This window comes from Bactrocera tryoni, chromosome 1 (assembly GCF_016617805.1).
Source record: "Bactrocera tryoni isolate S06 chromosome 1, CSIRO_BtryS06_freeze2, whole genome shotgun sequence".
NCBI classification, from domain to species: Eukaryota; Metazoa; Arthropoda; class Insecta; order Diptera; family Tephritidae; genus Bactrocera; species Bactrocera tryoni.
In genome coordinates this window covers 47,878,137-47,897,548 of record NC_052499.1, presented here as the reverse complement: position 1 = coordinate 47,897,548, position 19,412 = coordinate 47,878,137, and the positions used below count along the sequence as shown (strand labels likewise).

The 19,412-nt window shown below is 30.3% G+C and overlaps 1 protein-coding gene across 3 annotated transcripts in view; it reads left to right on the top strand.

Annotated features, from left to right (window-relative positions):
* The first annotated feature begins 549 nt into the window (after nucleotides 1-549).
* The window catches only part of LOC120772346 (ABC transporter G family member 23), a 74,838-nt gene continuing 55,975 nt past the window's right edge, over nucleotides 550-19,412 (top strand). Inside the window, exons 1-2 of one of the 3 annotated variants that reach the window (XM_040100913.1) lie at nucleotides 550-657; nucleotides 2,126-2,318. The gene's annotated coding sequence lies outside the window, so the exon portion shown is untranslated. Of the gene's footprint in view, nucleotides 658-717; nucleotides 742-2,125; nucleotides 2,319-19,412 lie in introns of those variants that run through there. The other 2 variants (XM_040100927.1, XM_040100920.1) reach the window with 2 other exon arrangements.

Sequence of the window (19,412 nt, the reverse complement as noted above, 5' to 3'; positions counted from 1 at the left end):
ATGCGTTTGTTGCCTTTGTTCGTTGTACAAATCGCAAAGTCCAACTCGTTGCCGAAAGCGCTCAACTGTTTGAGAAGTATTCGGCGCTCAAACGTCAAACTCAACGCTCAAAATTATATAGCTTGATATTTGATAGCAAAGTGCAAAGCGGAATTTTTTACTACCAAATTGTATATTTTTTAGCGTTTAATATTATGTTTGCCTATCTTTTTAATGCATGTAAGTAAATAAACAAATAGATTATGCTTGCGCAATCTAGAAAAGTTTAATTACACAGTATGAAAGCATAAACATTTTTTAAACACTTTATATCCACTCTCAGCCATTTTTTATGTTGTTCAAGCGCGTTTGACCAGCGTCTGGTGCAAAGTCTGCACCGACAAGCATATTCTACAACAACTAAAACACACTGAGTCGCAATGCTGGTCGCTGGCGCTGTTTGAGTTGGAGATCGACGCGCTCTGCTTTGAGTTAAAGTCACTTCATTAAGTGGGCTCAAAGTATTTCGCTTGTTGTTAGCCACTGTTGAGCTTATGGAAATTAGCAGGCTGTCGTTTCAGTACGATTTGGACGGTTAAGCGTAACGCAAGTGCAGCTGTGATAACGCCGTTGACGTCGGAATAGTGAAGAATTGGTGTTTTTGAGTTGTGTATTCGAGTGCGTTTGAAAAATATATAATATTCATACAAATACATATATATACATATGTGATTTGCATAATAAAAAAAGTGACAATTTTTGGTAAAAAATCTTTAAGATTTGTTGAAGAAAACTTTGAAGTTTATTAAAAAAATGAAAAAAGAAGAGGAATTAAGAAATTTTATGCAAATAACTTTGTTTAATTAAATATATCTCTTGCGCCCTTTGCTGAAAAAATTTATTACTTAAATTGACAAAATGAGTTATTATTTTTGTTTTTTTTTTTAACTATTATTGGTGTCATAAAAAATAAAAAAAAAAATTTAAAAACATTTTATTATTTTATTTTTCTTTATATATTGAAGTTAAAAAATAATGAAAAAAAATTTGAAACAATAAAAATATTTTTCAAACTTTTTTGTTATTTATTTTGTCGAAATATCTACAATTTTGAGAGCAATAACTCAGGTGAACAAGAAAAAAACAAAAACAATAAAATGGTTTTTTTTTAATTTTCCGAAATAAACAAAAATAGTGAAACATTTGCTAAAAAATTCATATTTAGTTAAAAAAAAAATAAACAAATTTTTCAATACTTTGATATTATTTTTTTCATTAGAAAGTACGATGAAATAAAATAAAAAAAAATATATTTCTTTTTATTATTTTAAAATATTTTAATATTTTTTTATTATTTAAAAAATAATTTTAAATAAAATAAAAAAAATATATTTCTTTTTATTATCTTAAAATATTTTAATATTTTTTTATTATTTAAAAAATTTAATTTTTGTTAATAAAAAATACACTGAAATAAAAAAAAATAAAGTTGAATTTAAAAACAATTTTAAAATCAAAAATCATAAAATCAATTTTTTTAATATTTTGAACACCAAAGAACAGTGAAAATTTTGCTGGAACAAATTAATATTCAGTTAAAAAAGAATTTTTAATATTTTCCTAACTTTTTTTTGCTGTTTTTGTTATTAAAAAAAATTATATTAAATTAAAAAAAAATAGTTAAAAAATTTTTCAAAACTTTTTTAATAATTTTTTCGAAATCAAAAACTGTGTTGAACAAAAATAACTATTTCCCGCACACCAGAAAACTGTGAAACGTGTGCTGTCAAATAAGCATGTCAAATTCTCTTAGTAATTTTTTTGGTGTTTCTACCTTTTTCTGAAAATTTTGCATTCATTTAAGTATTTAAAAAGCAAATAAAAATCGATTGCAAAACCGCCGCGTGCTAGTGTCACCAAGCGCCGAACCCAGAAGAAACAAGTTTGTGTCCAAAATCTTTTGTTTTAGTGAACTCTGCGATTCTTATTGCTTTATTACCGAGCAATAAATATTCGCAGAGCACTGTGCAACAAAAAAAAAAAAACAAAAAACCAAAAGCAAAAACGCTGAATAAAACTACGTAAATATCATATATATGTATGTATATATGAATACTCTTAAAATTTCGGTAAAATTTTCGTTTAGTTTCTCGTGCGAACAATCAAAAATAATAAAGAAAGCCTTGACAACAAAGCGGCAGCTTTGAACGAAACAGCAACAGCAATAATAGTGACAGCAGCAGCGCAGCACAACAGGTGATAGAGCAGTGAAAAAAACGTGTTGGCATTTACTCACATAGAACTAACTACAACAACAAAAATAGTCGCTGTAGCAAAACGTAAGTGCTAATTAATGAAATTGATTCTTGAAATTGGCGTCCAAAAATCCGCGTGTCGGAAAAAAACGAAGATTTTGCTGTAAACCAAGAGAGGAATAAATGCTGTTCCAAAAATAGAGAACAAAGAAATTATAATACCACTTAAGTGCGTAAGAAGAAGGGGATTTTTCGTTAACGAAATGAATTTGGAGCGAATTCGGCAAAAATGTAAACAATAATTTTCCATATCGGAGCTGAGGTAGAATACAGTCGGCTTTAATGACTGTGCAAATAGGCTTTTATTTTATTTTTAGATTAATTTCAATTCAATTTCGCGTTTCTTTTTCTTTTGCTTCTTCTTTCTTGTAAAAGAAGTGGTCTATTTTTGTATTAGTGATTCACAATTTTAAAATTTTGCGGTATGATTTTGCGAAATATCATGTTGGTAATAAGGAAGTAGTGTTTTTTCGAAAGCCAAATTCTTGCAGTATTTATTTTTAATTATGAATAAGCGTAAGTTATTTTTGTTGATCAGCTTACTTTTGAAGTACTTTGTGACTTGGCTTACTTTTGTGGCATTTTTACCTGGCGGCATCCATTTTTTTTATTATGTGATGGCTTAAATTTTTTTAATTTAATAATTGCAAAATTGTTGCTATTTTTGAAATCAACAAATATACACAATATTCATATTAAATCATTAAATTATTGGTTTTTCCATTGCTTATATTCGCTAATAAATATTTGTGCCCTTTTTTGTATTTTTACTTTTATTTTATTATTTTCTTTTTTATTTCTGTGCGATTTTTCTAAGGCGGCATCTAATTACTTGAAAAAAAAAAAACATAAAGTAAAGACTTAAGTTTTTTTTTGTAATAATAAAAATATATATTAAAATATTTTTTAAAATCAACAAGTATTGTTTTGCATCATTATTTAATTTTTTTTATTGCTTACATTTGCTAATAAATATTTGTGCATTTTTTTAACTTTTATTTATTTTTACTTATTTATAAATATTAAGATTTTGCAATTTTTTATATATTTTTTAATTTTTAATTATTTTTTTTTTGTTTTTATCTTTATTGTTCACAAAATTATATTTATAAAAATGTGGGCAAAATTTTTCGCACATTTTTAATTTTTAATTGATATTTTTTATTTTGTTTTTAGTTTTATTTTTTTTATTGTTTTTTTTTTTTATGTTTCACAAAATTATAAATACGACTATTTTAGTTATTTATTTCACATATTTTATAAAAATCTTTTATATAATTTTTTTTCACAAAATTGTAAATATGATTATTTTATCAAGTTTTTCACACATTTTTGAATTTTGAATTATTTTTTTAATATATATTTTCTTTGAATTTCAATTATTTTTTGTTTCTTAATTTTTTTTTAATATATTTCTGTATTTTTACAAAATCTTAAATATAACAATTTCAGCAATTTTTTCACTTATTTTTTTTTAAATTTTTTTATATTATTTTTTTCAAAAAATTATAAATATGACAATATTTACAATTTTCTCGCACATTTTTGAATTTTATGAATTATGTTTTTTTTATAAATTATTTATTTTTTCTGCTGAAAACCAGAAATTTACATTTACATTGATGTGGCCGCCGGCTGTCACTGTAGAATAAATAAATAAAATTATGAAAAAGTTTCGTTAGAAGTTTCAATATAATAAATACGATAATGTATAGTTGACTTCTTGAATAACTGAAACGCACACTTTCAGCATTTAAAATTTGCTTTTTCTTTCTAGAAATTGTGTTTTTTGAAAAAGTACCTACATACTTCTATGTCTCACCTGGTTAAAAAAAAATATATACTCGAGTCAGAAAAGAAAAGCTTTAAGAGATTTATTTTTATTATAGTTTTATATTGTTTTAATTTTTTGGTTTAAGTTTTTTCATGTAAAATACTTTTCATAATTTTGTTTTTAATTACTGTAGTTTTTATAATTTTTTTTTTAATTTCAATAATTTGATTTCTACTTGTATATTTCTTTTTGATTTGTGTAATTCCTATTTTAACTTCTTTACTTTAACTTTTGCAAAGCTGATTTCCACATATTTGAAGAATTTTTAACTTTACAGTGTTCTTTTTGCGTGGTTTTCCGCCCACAAATCGTTAGCAAAGTTCGCAACCCTCTTCAGTCTTTTTATTACCTCCGTCGTTTTTATTTTTCTTTGGCACATTTCAGGCTAAATCATAATAATTTTTGACCTAAACGTAGTAGCATTTATATTTATTAGTAAGCTATCAGATATATTTTGGAACAAGTTTTAACTGTAACTGTTATTTATCCAATAATAGAACCAATTTGAAATTTATTTATTTTTTGTTTTGTTGGACACATAAGTATTCGAATTGTGCTCAGAAATTAACTTTGAAAGCGTTAACTGATCGAGGAAGTCATGTTTTTCATTGCTCTAACTTCAGCGATTTTCGTAGCTGAATTTTTTTAGAATGTTGAAGAAATCACAAGAAGAAAAATAAATAAATTCTGACACATTTAAATTTCATTCTGTGCAAAAACCCAGATTTAGTCCGAAATTGGGCACATTATCACACAACTGAAGTTTTTGTTCCCAATAAATAGTGTCCATGCAAAAAAAAAAATTTTCCATGTTTACATATTTGAAGTTGCATCACTGATTTTACAAGGAGCATTACTCACAATCCCCTCAATTATGCAACTATTTTCTAAGAAACAAAAACAAAAATTATATAATTTTCATATGAATTGCTGAGTGCACTTCACTTTTGCTTTTAGCTTCCTTTCCTTTCATTTCAACCACCTTATTCGTACGCAATATCCTGTTTGCGAAATTAACATATCAAAAACGCTTGAAGAGCGCAATGCGCGCCATCGATAAACGCATAAAAACATATAATTATATTTATTTATATTTATATGCATATATATGTATATATATATGTGTTATATGGTGTGGCGTATGCATAAAGAATAATAGCGCTGGCGAACGACAATAGCTGCTCTGCTCTGCGCTTGTCAGCATATAAATGACCACATTTCCAATGTTTGACGATACAACAATAACACATAACATGCTACATGTAATAGATACGAACATTAGTGATTGCAAATAGGTAAAAATGAATTATTAAAATAAATATAAGGAAAATATATTGCTAATATGTGTGAGTGTATGTGTGCAAGTATAGGCAAATATATGCTTAAATGACGTTTGAAGGCTTATAAGTATTTATTAAGTGTAAGCACACTGTACATATAAAAGCAGTGTCTTTGCGATCCATTTGTATATATTTATATATATCCATTTATATATATAATATATATATATATATATATATATATATATTTGCCATATGTTTGTATGTGTGTCAAAATGTTTACAAATGTAGCTAAATTTTCTGAAAAGGCAGATTTTTGTGCACGCCAGGTGCAATTATTGCAATATTTTGTATATTTTTGAAATGTTTCGGTGTTAGTGGCTCCAAATAATACACATACACATTCACATATACTCACATACATATTGTATTTACATATAAATATTTTTCTTGAAGCAACTTTTCCGTGTGCTTGCCTTTTTCCATGCTTATAACTGTTGCTCTGTCGCTTGGTTTTGAAGTCAGGCGACATTTGTACTTTGCACACAGCAAATTCGCCGCAAATTACCACTTACAGTTCTATTAAATTGATTGCTTTGCAGTTGAATGAGCAGTGAGCTGACAATTTTCAACGACTGTTATTAGCGTGGCGGTATTCCTTGGGGTTGCAAGTGTGTGTATGCATATATATTTGTAATTAATTATTTTTTTACTCTATTGCTGTTGTTGTTACACTTTCTTGTCGATTCATTAGCGGCAATTATTAATTTTTTTAATAAAAAGTGATAAAAAGAACTTCAATTTGCATTGGCATGTGGCCTTAAGGATATACACATACACAGCTATATGTGTATATATTTAGCTATATAGTCACATTCATAACCATACATATATACATAACAAAATATATAGAAATATGTAGAAGGCACTTTATACTCAACACTCCATTAGCGCCAGCCAATCATAATTTTGCATTGAAAAAAATAAAAATAAATTTATTGAAAATTTTATGCAGTTGGGCAGCCACTGGTTAATTGCCGGTTCATTAATGCATGTTTAAATGGCACGGGTGCTGTAAGCATTTAATTAAATTGTATTCACTAAGCAATGTTCGCTAACAAACAATTAAAAAACTGTAAAGCATTGTAAAATACCTCACCAGTCACCTGTTTCTATTTTCTATCGCGCACCTTCAGTGTCTTTCCGCGATAATTAGAGCGCTCCACTTAGTGCAACCGAACAATTGTTAATTTATGTGCACTTTAAGTAATTGCAAAGTAATTAATTATAATTGCTCGTAAATAACATAAGAGGGCAAATATTTTTTAGTAAATTTAATAAAACTGGCAGGAAAATAATTTTATTAAAATAAAACTAAGGCAAAATATCTCAAATAAAATGTAAATTTTTAGTACACATTTTTAGTATAAATTTTAAGTAATAAACTAATGTACTAAATTTTAACATATATTTATTGGAGCTAAGACTTAGACAAAATATCTCAAATAAAATGTAAAATTTTAGTACACATTTTTATTATAAATTTTTAGTACTAAACTAGTGTACTAAATTTTAACATAAATTTATAGGAGCTAAAACTTAGACAAAATATTTCAAATAAAATTTTAAATTTTAGAACACATTTTTAGTACAAATTGTTAGTACTAAACTAATGTACTAAATTTTGATATAAATTTGTAGGAGCTACAACTTTGACAAAACATCTCAAATAAAATGTAAAATTTTAGTACATATTTTTAGTACAAATTTTTAGTACTAAACTAATGTAATAAATTTTGATATAAATTTTTAGGAGCTAAAACTTACATAAGAAATCTAGAAAGAAACTAAAATTTTAGTACAAACTTTTAGTACTGCATTAGTATACTATATGATATAAATTTATAAGAGCTACTTTGTGACATAATATTTCAAATATCTACTAATTTTAAAGATATTAATTTATTACTAAATTTTAGAATGAATTTTAGAACTAAACGCTGTGTACACAAATATAATATTATGTTTGAGTTTTACTACTTTGAATAAATGCTTTAAAACACAGTTTTAGTACTAATAAATATTGAAAAATTTGAAGTATTAAATTTGCAAAATTAAAGCTTAAGCAGATATTATAAGAATTTAATTTTAGTACTTTTTGTATTAAATTATTGTACTAAAATACTTAGTACTTGTTTGAAGTTTGTTGCGAAAACAAAAGACTGTAAAAAATGTTGAAGTAACAGAAAACAAAAAATAAATGGAAACTTATTATTTTTTGTTTTTCTGTTACTTCAACATTTTTTACAGTCAAGAACTGAATGTGGATCTGAACGACTTGTTCGGCGAATATACGCTGCCTTTGATAATAGTCTATGCCAAATTTCATGAAGAACGCATTTAACGCTTCCTTCTGGTTGTTAAAAACTTCTTGATGAACGTAATATACTCTACTACCAGAACCTGTACCTAATAAAGTTTCAAACACTGCTAAAATTTCGAAATAATTTTTGCAATTACTTTCGCACAACAAAAGCCGTCAGTTTGCCCTTTTTGCAATTTTTCCATTACTATAATCACTACTTTTTATTATTTATTTGTATTTAATTTGTAGTAATTACATGAAACATTTAATGCCTACTACACATTGCGTAGATAAAACTGTTATCAGCCTATGCTCGGTTAGGCTGCCACTGCAGCAGAATGTGTGACAGTGCGTATACGTGATGTTATCTCACTGCTATCAGCAATGCTCGCGAGTGCACAAATAACGCTGTTAGACCTTTAAATAACTGCGTACGATGTTACATTTGTTTACATTTTGTATGCCCTTCGTTCTTATGTTGCGCGCCTCAATGAAAATGCCAGCATTTGACGATGTTGTGATTGCACAGAGCTACACAAGCGTGGAGCCTAAATAAATTTGCGCGATTTTGAGCAAAATGTAAGTGCAAAGGAAGCAGTAGACAAAATAAATATCTGAAAAGAATAAAAATCGAAAGCAAAAGCGTTTGTAAATTCAATTAGCAAATATTACGCTTTCCAACAAATTGTGCCCGTCTCTATGTCGCAATGAGCATGTAAGCTTGTGGGGGCACTTAAGAATTTACAAGTGTTTACGTCGATTTTCGATTTGTTTTGTGACATCAGCGTTAATTAGTAGTTGTGTAAATGCGTTTAGATGGCAGGAATACTGATGTGTGTGTAATAACATGAATAACTGCATATTCTTAATATATTCAAAAATTATAAAAATTTTAGTTACATCATAGTCAATATGATTTAAAGCATTCTAGTAATCTATATTTTTATGTACTATTAAACACATTTTTCCGAAATAATTTCTCTAACAAAATGCAGAACTGCATTTTTCTACGTAAAAAAAAGTTCATTGATCTACTAATTTCAAGCAGCTGGCAACTCTCTTCTGGAATTTTTTATGTAAAAACAATTTCAATGTTCACTTTCTATCCTTAAAAAAATTTGTAATTTATTTCATTAAATTGTTCATGATTTTAATAATTCCAAACAGCTGGCAACTCTCTTTAAGAATTTTTCATACAGAATGCTTGTGAAAGTATTCACAGTTTTATATCTATATTTCAATATACCATTTATTTTCACAATTTAGTGGTTTAAAAATAAAAACGTGGCAACTCTTTAAATTTTTTACTACTTTAAATTATTCTTAATATTTTGACTTTAAACTTTAAATTTCAATAATTAATGTATATTATCATATTTATTGTGTTATATCTTGAGTTTTTAGTGGTTTAAAAATAAAAAGGTGGCAACTTTTAAAATTTTTTGCAACTCCAAATTATCCGTATCAGTTTTACTTTCAACTTTAAATTTTAATAGTTAATGTATGTATATTATCATATTTATTGTATTGCAATTTGAAAAAAGCCGACATCTCTCTTAAGCAGCAGATGGCAACTCTTTAATTTGTATTTCCAACTTCATATTATTCATAATCTATTTAGTTTAAACCATAAATTTCAATAATTAACCTACTTTATCACCTTTATTTAAAATTAATTTTTAATAAAGCTGGCATCTCTGCACACACAATTTTTCAACTTTGAGAAAACCTTTTTAATGTTTTTCATTCGAAACCCACTTTGCAATAAATTATTTTTTTTACAATTTTATAGTTAAATTAAATTATTTAATTTTTTATTTTATATACATATGTACATATTTTTATTTTAAATTTTTGTATATATAAATTTTTTTTTTTGATTTTGAATTATATGGCAACGTTCCAAAATTTTTTCTTTAAAGCACCTGATTATTATATAGATTCCTTACGAAACTTTATAAAAATATTTATTTTGTTTTTGCAATTTTATAGTATTTATGAAATTGAAATTATAAATAAATAAATTAAGTGGCAGCACTCATAAAAAAGTATTTTAAATTTTAAACTGTCTCAAGCAACTTCAGTTGTCTATTGCATATTGTAACATTTCTTTTTTTTGTTTTTTTTTTAAATATGGCAACCTTCCCACTTTTTTTGATTCGAAGTAATAGATTATTGCATACGTATCTTAAAAAATCTTATAAAAAGTTATTTTTTAAAGTTATTTTAACAATTTTATGGTATTTAAAAATATAAACAGGTGGCAGCACACTTAAAAAAATATTAAATTTCGAGTTCGAGTATCGTGTTGCAGCAGTTTCTTATATTTATTGTAAAGTTTTTAATTTTACCAGAATTTTTTTTTCGATTTTGAAACATATGGCAACCTTACAACATTTTTTTCTTTGAAGAAACTATTGATTATAAAGATGCCTTTTAAAATCGAATAAAAAACATTGTTATTAAAATAGTTTTATCTCACTTCAACCAACCTATTATATCAACGGCAACTCTTGGCTAACACTACTTTAATCAGCAGATTAAGCTAAGAAAAAAAAACGTAAGTGCCAACGAACAGCAAGTATTCACTTGCTAAACGCGCTAAAATTTAAGTTTTAGTTTATTTATAGTACAAAACCGGTTGGACGAGCGTTTGCCTGCCTTGTAAGTGGACAGTGAGATAGCCACATGTGACTAGCATACACACACGAGCGCACCGACTTACTCAAAAATTACGGCTTGTATTTAACGCTTTAGAAGCAAGCATGTGAATTTCATGCGAAAACAAAAAAACTTTTATGTGTGTGCGAAACAAAGTTTCGTCACAAATTTTGGCTCTGCACAAGTGCTACTGGCACCGCGACCCACGCACGTGGCGACCTCTTTGACTTAACCAGTTATTAATTAACCTTTTGTAATGCTCCGGGTTTTGATGAGTGTGATGGACTTTCAGATAGTTAATGCAGAAATTTTGGAGTGCTGATACTTTTTAGGAAATTGGTACTGTTTTTTAATTAATTTTATTATATTTTTTTAGGTTATATTAGGTTATCTAAGTTAAAAACTGGTGTTGTGTCTTTCAAAGAAAAGAAAACTACTTTTTATATGCTAAAAAATCAGCTGGCAGCACAATATTGTGCAGATTATTCTTGTAAATTATTATTGTAGAGCTGGCTGAAGAATTTCTGTAGAGAAATTTGTTAATCATAGAGTAGGTATAACCTCAAATTTATAAAAAAAAAATACTATTTTGTGGCCTCATATTTGGATATAATCCACAGACAATTAGTTTTCTTAACTCTAGAAACTTATTTCTGAAATAATGAGTATTGTTAAAGCTGAAAAATATTGCAAAATAATGCTTTCGTCTTCTCCACATAGAACGTTTAGTGTCAAATACCTATACTAAATTATAGGTACTATTAGCACTGATGCATGAAATGAGGCAACGAATATTGAATACGAGCATAAAATACCATTCCTTTGCTATGGTTTATAAAGCAAAGAGTAAATAATCTTCAGAATAAGTTTAGTTAGCTCTTTTTATGAAAAGCCAACTCTGCTTAATAGACGCTGATAAATTCCACTATTAAAATATTCATCGGCATATGAGCTGTGTGCCTAGAGATGAGTTTGAACTTATTTGATGTGAGATATTATCTTTAAACCTGAAACCAATATTTTAGGTCTATTTAACTGGGATATTGATCATACACTGAGTTTGCTCTAACATAGAAAGTCATTACTGCACTTAGGAACTCTTAGGAATCATAACAGAAACTTTAAAAGTCATATGAGAAGCTCGATATATCAAACAGTCGTCAGATAAAGGGTCTAACAACAAAAAAACGAGATGTTAAAATGACATAAAGCAATCGAATTTGATCAAAATAGGTATTTTTCTATAAATATATCAGATATATATCGATATCATACCTAAAACTCTATTAACCAATTATTTCAATTATGCGTTGAGGTTTTGAGGCTTTGTCAAAACGTTGCATACCTTGAAGTATCAATCACATAGGATTTTCCGCTGAAAGAGATGAAGCGTAATATGATTGGAAACGGAATTCGTCAATGTAACAATTATAAAATAAGCTAAAATTCTTGGTAAATGCGTACGCGGTATATTTTATGGCTAGAAAATGATAAAAACTAGTATTCCAAGATTATTAATTAACGCCCGACTTTGCAACGCGGGATTAAATGAATTAATGACGAGTGACTGTCGCGTCGAAGACCAAACATGACGTATTATTACGGCTGTAGAATGGCAATTTTAGTATTTATGGATAATTGTGTGTACTATAATGACTTTTGTCAGATTTTGCATTGAGTTTAATGAATATATATACTTCTAACTATAAACAGGGTGAGCATAAAATATTTGGTATTTTTAAAAATGGCAAAAAAAACTTGACAAAAAAATGTATTAATATTATTTATTATTGTATACATTAAAATTATATAATAATTTTTAATATTTGTATATTTTGACATTTTTGTATGCAGAAGCAGAATTTGTTGATGACAGCTTGACAGGTGACACTTTGTACTTTCTGCTGAACCTATTGCTTTAACTCCTCAAAGGTCGCAGATTTGTTAAATAAAGTTTTTTTTTGAAAAAGTTTCAAGCAGTTTTAGTAGCTAAAAATATTTGCTTTTGTTAACGCTCAAGGGGAACTTGTCAATGCCAGTTTGACAGTATCAAACTGTATTCTCTCATGTGTATATTTTTTAAATTTTTTTTTATACTCTAAAGTCAAGTATTTGACAATAAAAGTTTTATTTCCGAGAAATGTGTGAAGAAAAAATACATTGAAGAGCTAAAATTAAAATTAATCTTCAAATGTAGTCGCGCATAACCTTAAATCTGAAACTATAATATTGGTTGGCGGTATGAAACCTTGAACTAATTTGTTAAAGCAAACAATGTTGGCGAAAAATATTGAAATTTTACCAAAAAAATACTCAAGCAAGTTTTCTTTTATCATTAACATCAATACTAAAACTTCTGGTGCACCCTGTGTTCGCATGTAAAAGCACAAAATTAATACCTTTTTGCATAAAAAGTGGCACAACCTCGTCATATTGAACATTTGTCAGTGCATATACGCTGTTTTTGGATTAAATGCTAATTTCTGTAATTAAAAAATAAATATTGTCGAATATGAACTATAATTTTAAGGCCAAGTAAACAATGCAAATTATTAACAGTGGAACACCATTTAATTCTGGGTATAACTGTAAATGTTTTTGTTTACATTTTTATTAATGAAGAATTCAAGTCGAAAAGTTTTCAAAAGCCACATACTATAAATATTTTAAATAGTCTACAATGAGCAAATGGCTGTGAACTAACAGCTGATTTTGTCGCGAGAAATGGCACACCTGGTATTGACACACTAAAAATTTGCCGCTACATACTTTACTGCGTATATATGTATAAATATATGATATACAATATAAGTACATATACATACATACATACTTATGTATAATGTACAGCGCACATTGATTTTCCGACATAATCTTTTGTGCCATATTAGATTTCTGTTGCCAGCGACTAACCAATTATTTACTACATATCGTCAGCTGAAATGCAAAACAACGTTTCACCAAAAAAACCGAAATTCAGTTTTTATTTCTTACATACATATAATGGGTTTTCAAAAAAGTCTTGCGGTATTTGTATTGATTTTTTTTTTATTGAAATTGAAATGAATTTTTGATGACTCATGCCCAGCTCTTGACCGATGCTACGGCTGCTACTATGCCGGTCTCTTTCGGAAATAACCAATATACATATAACCATTTTATAACCAAAACTCATTTTTTTTTCAATATAAGTTTATGGTAACCAATATATGTAACTACATATAACCATTTTATAACCAAAACTCAAATTTTTTTTTTTCTATATGAGTGTATGATAACCAATATATAACCATTTTATAACAGAAACTCAAATTTTGTTTCAATATTAGTGGTTTCTATTATATCGTCTTTCCTTCGCCTGTAAACTTAAGAAAAATGATGAATTATTTTTCATTTTATGTGACCATATATACCCACAAACATATGTATGTATGTCTGTATGCACTCTAAGTTATGTGCATTTGTTGTTCGTGCAGCAATTCATTGCGGTTTGACTTGTTGCATCATTACCACACCGCATAACTGCTGCCTTACTTTGTGTCTTTTTTACATATGTACTATGCAGCGGCGTTAACTCACTTGTATTCTTGCACTTTCGCAACGGCGAATTATTTATAGTTTAAAGATTATTAAACGGCATGAAATTTGCATACCAAATCAATATGTAAGTAATGAAATAATCTACGATCTTTAATGGCGACTTAATTGAGTTTGTCAGAAGCATTTGTTAGTTCACAGGCGCTAAATTGACGCCCTGTCTTGCGGTCGAGTGCAAGTGTGGGGCGCAGCGGTGGCTGGTCAAACTAATTTATTTATTTACAAGCGTATTAATGCTTCCTCTGACAGTTTAGCGGTGTTGCTGTTATTTGTGGTCGCAGTAGCAGAAATTACAACAAACAAATAAATAAGTAGCGCAACCACTGGGCACAGCTTGTGGTGGGTGGCTTTGGCTCGCGTATGAATGCAAGCAATATGATGATATGCTTAGATACGGAAACAATTTAAATAATATTTGCTGAGTATTTTTAATATTAAATTGGAGCAACAATGCATTTGGTACTGTTTTGAGCTTACTTATCCGATTTTTTGTGTTATTTAACAATATTATTTTAACTAGCATTTTTACTCACATGTGTGACACTACTATTCAATTTAAAGTTATGCCTCAGCTCTGCAAACATTAAAATTTGAATTAAAATATCCAAGCCGCCAATAATGCTTTAGAGGTATCAATTAGCGGCTTTGAATATGGCAAAGTCGTTCTTAGATAAAAAATAAAAATCCATTACATTTGCATTGAATTTAAGATTTTGAAGGTCAGAGTTAGATTTTTCCATTTTGATTGAAAACTTGTTGCCATTTTGCAAACAATTTCATAATGCCACTTTCAGAAAGTCTAGTTTCGATTGACACACAACTGAGAGAATTGACTTTCACAAGCTCCTTTTGAGATGATTTTTTCAACAGCGATATTATTCGCCTTCGACAGGAACAGGTAGAAATCATTTGATGTCACGTCCAATTTATACGGTGGATTCAGAAAATTATACCACCCATGATCTGGGCGCTTCTGGCGAGTACCTATCGATATGTGATAGAAAATAATTCCTCGCTTATTGGCCAAAGCTGGCTACTTCTGAGCGATTGTTTACTTGCGTTCGAATTAGAAGTTTAACCATAGGAGAGCAGCTCAAAGTAGATGATTCCCTGCCAAGCCCATCAAGCACATAACATAAGCTTGCTGACCATTAATCCTGGCAACGTTTGAACAGGCTCACCGCGATTCGACTAAGACCTCTTAAGCTTTCGCATTGTCGTTCATTACCAGTAATCATCCGCGCTTGAGAAATGTATCGATTTTCTTGCGATTCTACAACGACCCTGCAGCGATTCGCAGATGGAAATTCAGCCATGAGTGTTCTTGCGTTTACTCTAATGGCACCCATTTGTCAATCTTTTCTTATGTTCAGCCTTATTTAAATGCTACCAAACTGTTTTTTGAGTCATCTTGAGCTCCTGAGTAATCGAAAGAACGATTTACGCTTTTTATCGATATGTTCGGTAGTTGGTCCGCCAGAGCCTGGTGCATCTTTGAGATCAGCATTATTGGAACGGTAAAGTTGAAACCAAAATTATGCATGATAAAGGGAGTTTTTGAAGTAGTCATCTCACATACATATTACAATTTTCATATAAGTTGCAGTGCTTCTAATAAGTTAGTAAAAGGGATCCCTGTTGTGGGGTTATTTCAGTAATAGTCTGAAGAAAAGTGTTCTAAATAATTTATTTTGTGGAATAACTGAAACCGCTCAACGTTCTCAAACGACATCATTTCGTTCAATGGGTTCTTGAAAAGTTCTCAGAAGATCCGACGTTTGTGAGCCAAAATATTTTCAGCGATGAGGCTCATTTCTGGCTCAATAGATATGTAATCAAGTAAAATGTCCGCATTTTAGAGGAAGAGCAACCTATAGAGATTCAAGAGCTGCTATTTCATCCAGAAATTATAACGATTTGGTGTAGTTTTTGGGTCGATGAAATTATCGGTCCATATTCTTCAAAAATGAAGCCGGTAAGAATGTAACCGTTAATGGCAACTGTTAACGCTCCATGATAACTGACTATTTGATGCCTGAAATTGAAGTCATTTGGTTTCAACAAGGCGACGCCACTTCCCACACATTGCACCAACACTTCAGTGAGCAGATAATTTCACGGTTTGGGCTGATCGATTGGCCACCAAGTTCGTTCGATTTTTTTCTGTGGGGATATGTAAAGACTAAAGTCTATATGGACAATGCCGATTTGATTCAGGCCTTGGAGCAAAACCTTAGGAGTGTCATTCACCAAGTATCAGTCGAAATGCTCAAAATGAGTCACAGAAAATTGAACTCAACGAATGGATCATCTAAGATGTAGCCGCTGCCAACATTTGTAAAAAAGTTAATCTTCAAAAAATAATTGCCAAGGTCTGTTCTTTTGAATGGTAATAAACATTCCCCATTAAATTTGAAGTTTCTGTGTTTTTGGTTTTAAAAAAGTAAGCAATCTCGAAATATATTACACTTTAGTAAAAATGACTACTGAGACTAACTCTTAAGTTCAGACGTAATTATTGATAAGATTGCAACACACTTGGAAGGATATTATTAAAAAATATAGAGCCTTAAAGTCCTCAGTTACTGCAATGATTTCGTCATTCTCTAAGGTTGAAACCAAAAAAAGGATTGGTTTTAAACAAATTTGATTTTTCGAGGTTATATTTAAGCAACAATTATTTTTTTCGATTTTAATATGTAGTGAATGTATTAGTTGGTTGTATTTGAGGCGAAAACAGCACAACAAAACAAAGGAAAACAATAAAGATGTTGTAATAACAGCAAAACTTGGGCGTCTGCAAAAGCAAAAAAAACATAAAAACGCAATGGTTAGAGTGAAGTATGAAAAGAAAAACCACACAAAAAAAAGAAAAGCGATGTTAGCCAAACAAAATAGCAAAAGCAATGGAAAATTTGAAGAATAAATAAATGAAATAAAATAACGAGCAAAAGCCGAAGTGTGAACTATAAAGTTACTGAACGAATATTTGCAAACACGCACACAATTTATATATGTTAGTGGGCACTAATTTTACATTTAGCAAGACCAACTAAGTATTAACCGATAGAAATCAGCTGCGAATTGCAAGAAGCAAGAGAAATGAAGACGATGTAAAAGAGAAAAACACATAAAATGACAAAATTTGCCAGAATATGCAATAAACGCAGGAAACCCGTAAAAAACCAAATTAGACACAGTGGTGAGAAAAGAAAAAGCAGCGAACCAAAAATAAAAAAAACGATTGAACATGCAGCAAAAGAAAAACGCAGAAAAACTAATTGAAAACAAGCAACAGCTGGCTGCTTTCGATTGTTGTTGTTACTGGTGGCCAGCACAATTGCTGATTGCTGGCTGGGCGAGTGGCCGCTTGGCTGAGTGGCTGAGTGGCCCACAAAACCGGCCGGTACGTTCATGAAATTATGTCATCGCGCAACGATGGCGAAAATAAAGCAACAAAACAGCAAGAAAAACAAATAAAATTGTAAAAATGGGGCCAAAAGGAAAAAGTAATGAAAATGCAGAAACAAATAAAAAGCAAGAAATGAAGAAATGCGGCAGCTGAGAGCAGAAACCAGCGCCTCCACTGCAAATATTGCTGCTAAATGCAGAGAGCGGCTGATGTTGCAAGTCGATAAATTGCTTTTGCCAACACATACACATGCGCACAACGTTGGTTTTACGCGCCGCTCACCCGCTCACCCGCTCTGCTTGCTTGTTTGCGCGCTTGTAACCGACGAAGACGTAATCAGCGGAAAAACCTGGTTGCAAGCTCGACTGGCTGCCCAACAATCGGTGTGGCTGTGCGTGTGTTTGTGTGCGTGTGGTGAATGTTGTGTGCGCTCGCTAATGTTGCATGCAAAACCGCTTCGCTTCGCCTCGCATTGCAATTCGCACATTTAGCCGATTGTCATAGTTTGACGCCGCACAATGCAACGATTACCGCAACGGTGGCGATGACGCAGCCGCAGATAGCGAAAGTGAAATAAGCGCAACAGCCAGAATGTGTGTGTGTGTGTGCATGTATGTGGAAACAGAAGTGCCGGCAATGTAGTGCTGTCAAACGAAATTAGCCGTTGAAGTGCTAAATTGAATTTTCCTTTATGTAGATTCTTATACATATACACAAGTATATATGCAAAAATATATATATATATGTACACATGGTATGTATATACCATATACAGTGGTAGACATTAGTATATGCGCAGTCATATGTTTTGGGTTTTTAATAAATAAAAGCTTTAATTGTTGCATTTAAATATTGAAAGTTATTCATTTTATTGTCTTACATATTACTAATTTAAAATTTTTATCAATTCAACAGTAACTAGTAAAAACTTAATAATTTTTTAATAATTTTAAAGAAATCTGGATTTTTAAGGAGACATTCATTTAAGCGCACTCCACATCTTATGGAAAATAAAATAAAACTCGATACTTTAACTTAATCTTAGTACTTGGTATGGCCACCCCGGTTTTCAATAACAGGAAAAATGCGACTTGGCATAGACTCAACAAGATTTTGAGCAAATCTCCGCTCAAATCAAGCCAACATTGCTGAATTGAAGTTTTAAGCTCATTGACGTTGCTGTATTGACGCCCATTGCCGTAAACTTTCCCTGCCATTACTCCCCACAGATTTTCTATGGGGTTACAATCCCGACTGCATGCCGGCCAATTAAGTAAAGGCACTTCTTGGCTCTCCAACCACGCCTTTGTTTGCCGAGAAGCATGTATCGAGGCATTGTCCTGTTGGAATACATATTCGATTTCCGTTGCTTGCCTTACAAATGGAATGAGGTTTTGTTGGAGTAGATCTATGTACGCTGTGGAGTTCATGCGACATGTTATGGGTACAAGGTTAAGCCTAGTATCATAGCAAAATGCTCCCCAAACCATGACGCTCCCGCCTCCGAAATTTCGCTTCGATCGCACCACATTTTCTTTGATTAGATTGTAGCAATCTCGTCCGTCTAAATTGAATTTTTTCTCATCCGAAAAAATAACCTTCTGTCACTCCTTTTTCCAGGACGTGTAGTTTTTGGCAAATCTTAACCGTTCTTGCTTGTGCTGTGTTGTTAAACGTGGCTTGTTCTTCAATTTCGTCCATTTAACGTTCAGGGAAGTGTTGAGCATCCTGGCGATTTGACGAGGTGTTACGTCGATCTCTAATTTTGCTTTAATTTGGCTGCAATTTAGTTTATTTTTTATTGCTGCATGGAGTATTTGCCCTTTTTGACGGAGTGTCCTTTTTTGGTTACCCTTTGTTGGCGGTTTTATTCCAAACTTACTGCCTTTTTTTTTAAATTTCGGATTACGTTCTCAAACCTCCCTATTCTCCTTTCTATCGCACGATTTGAGTACTTCTTTTCCTTTAA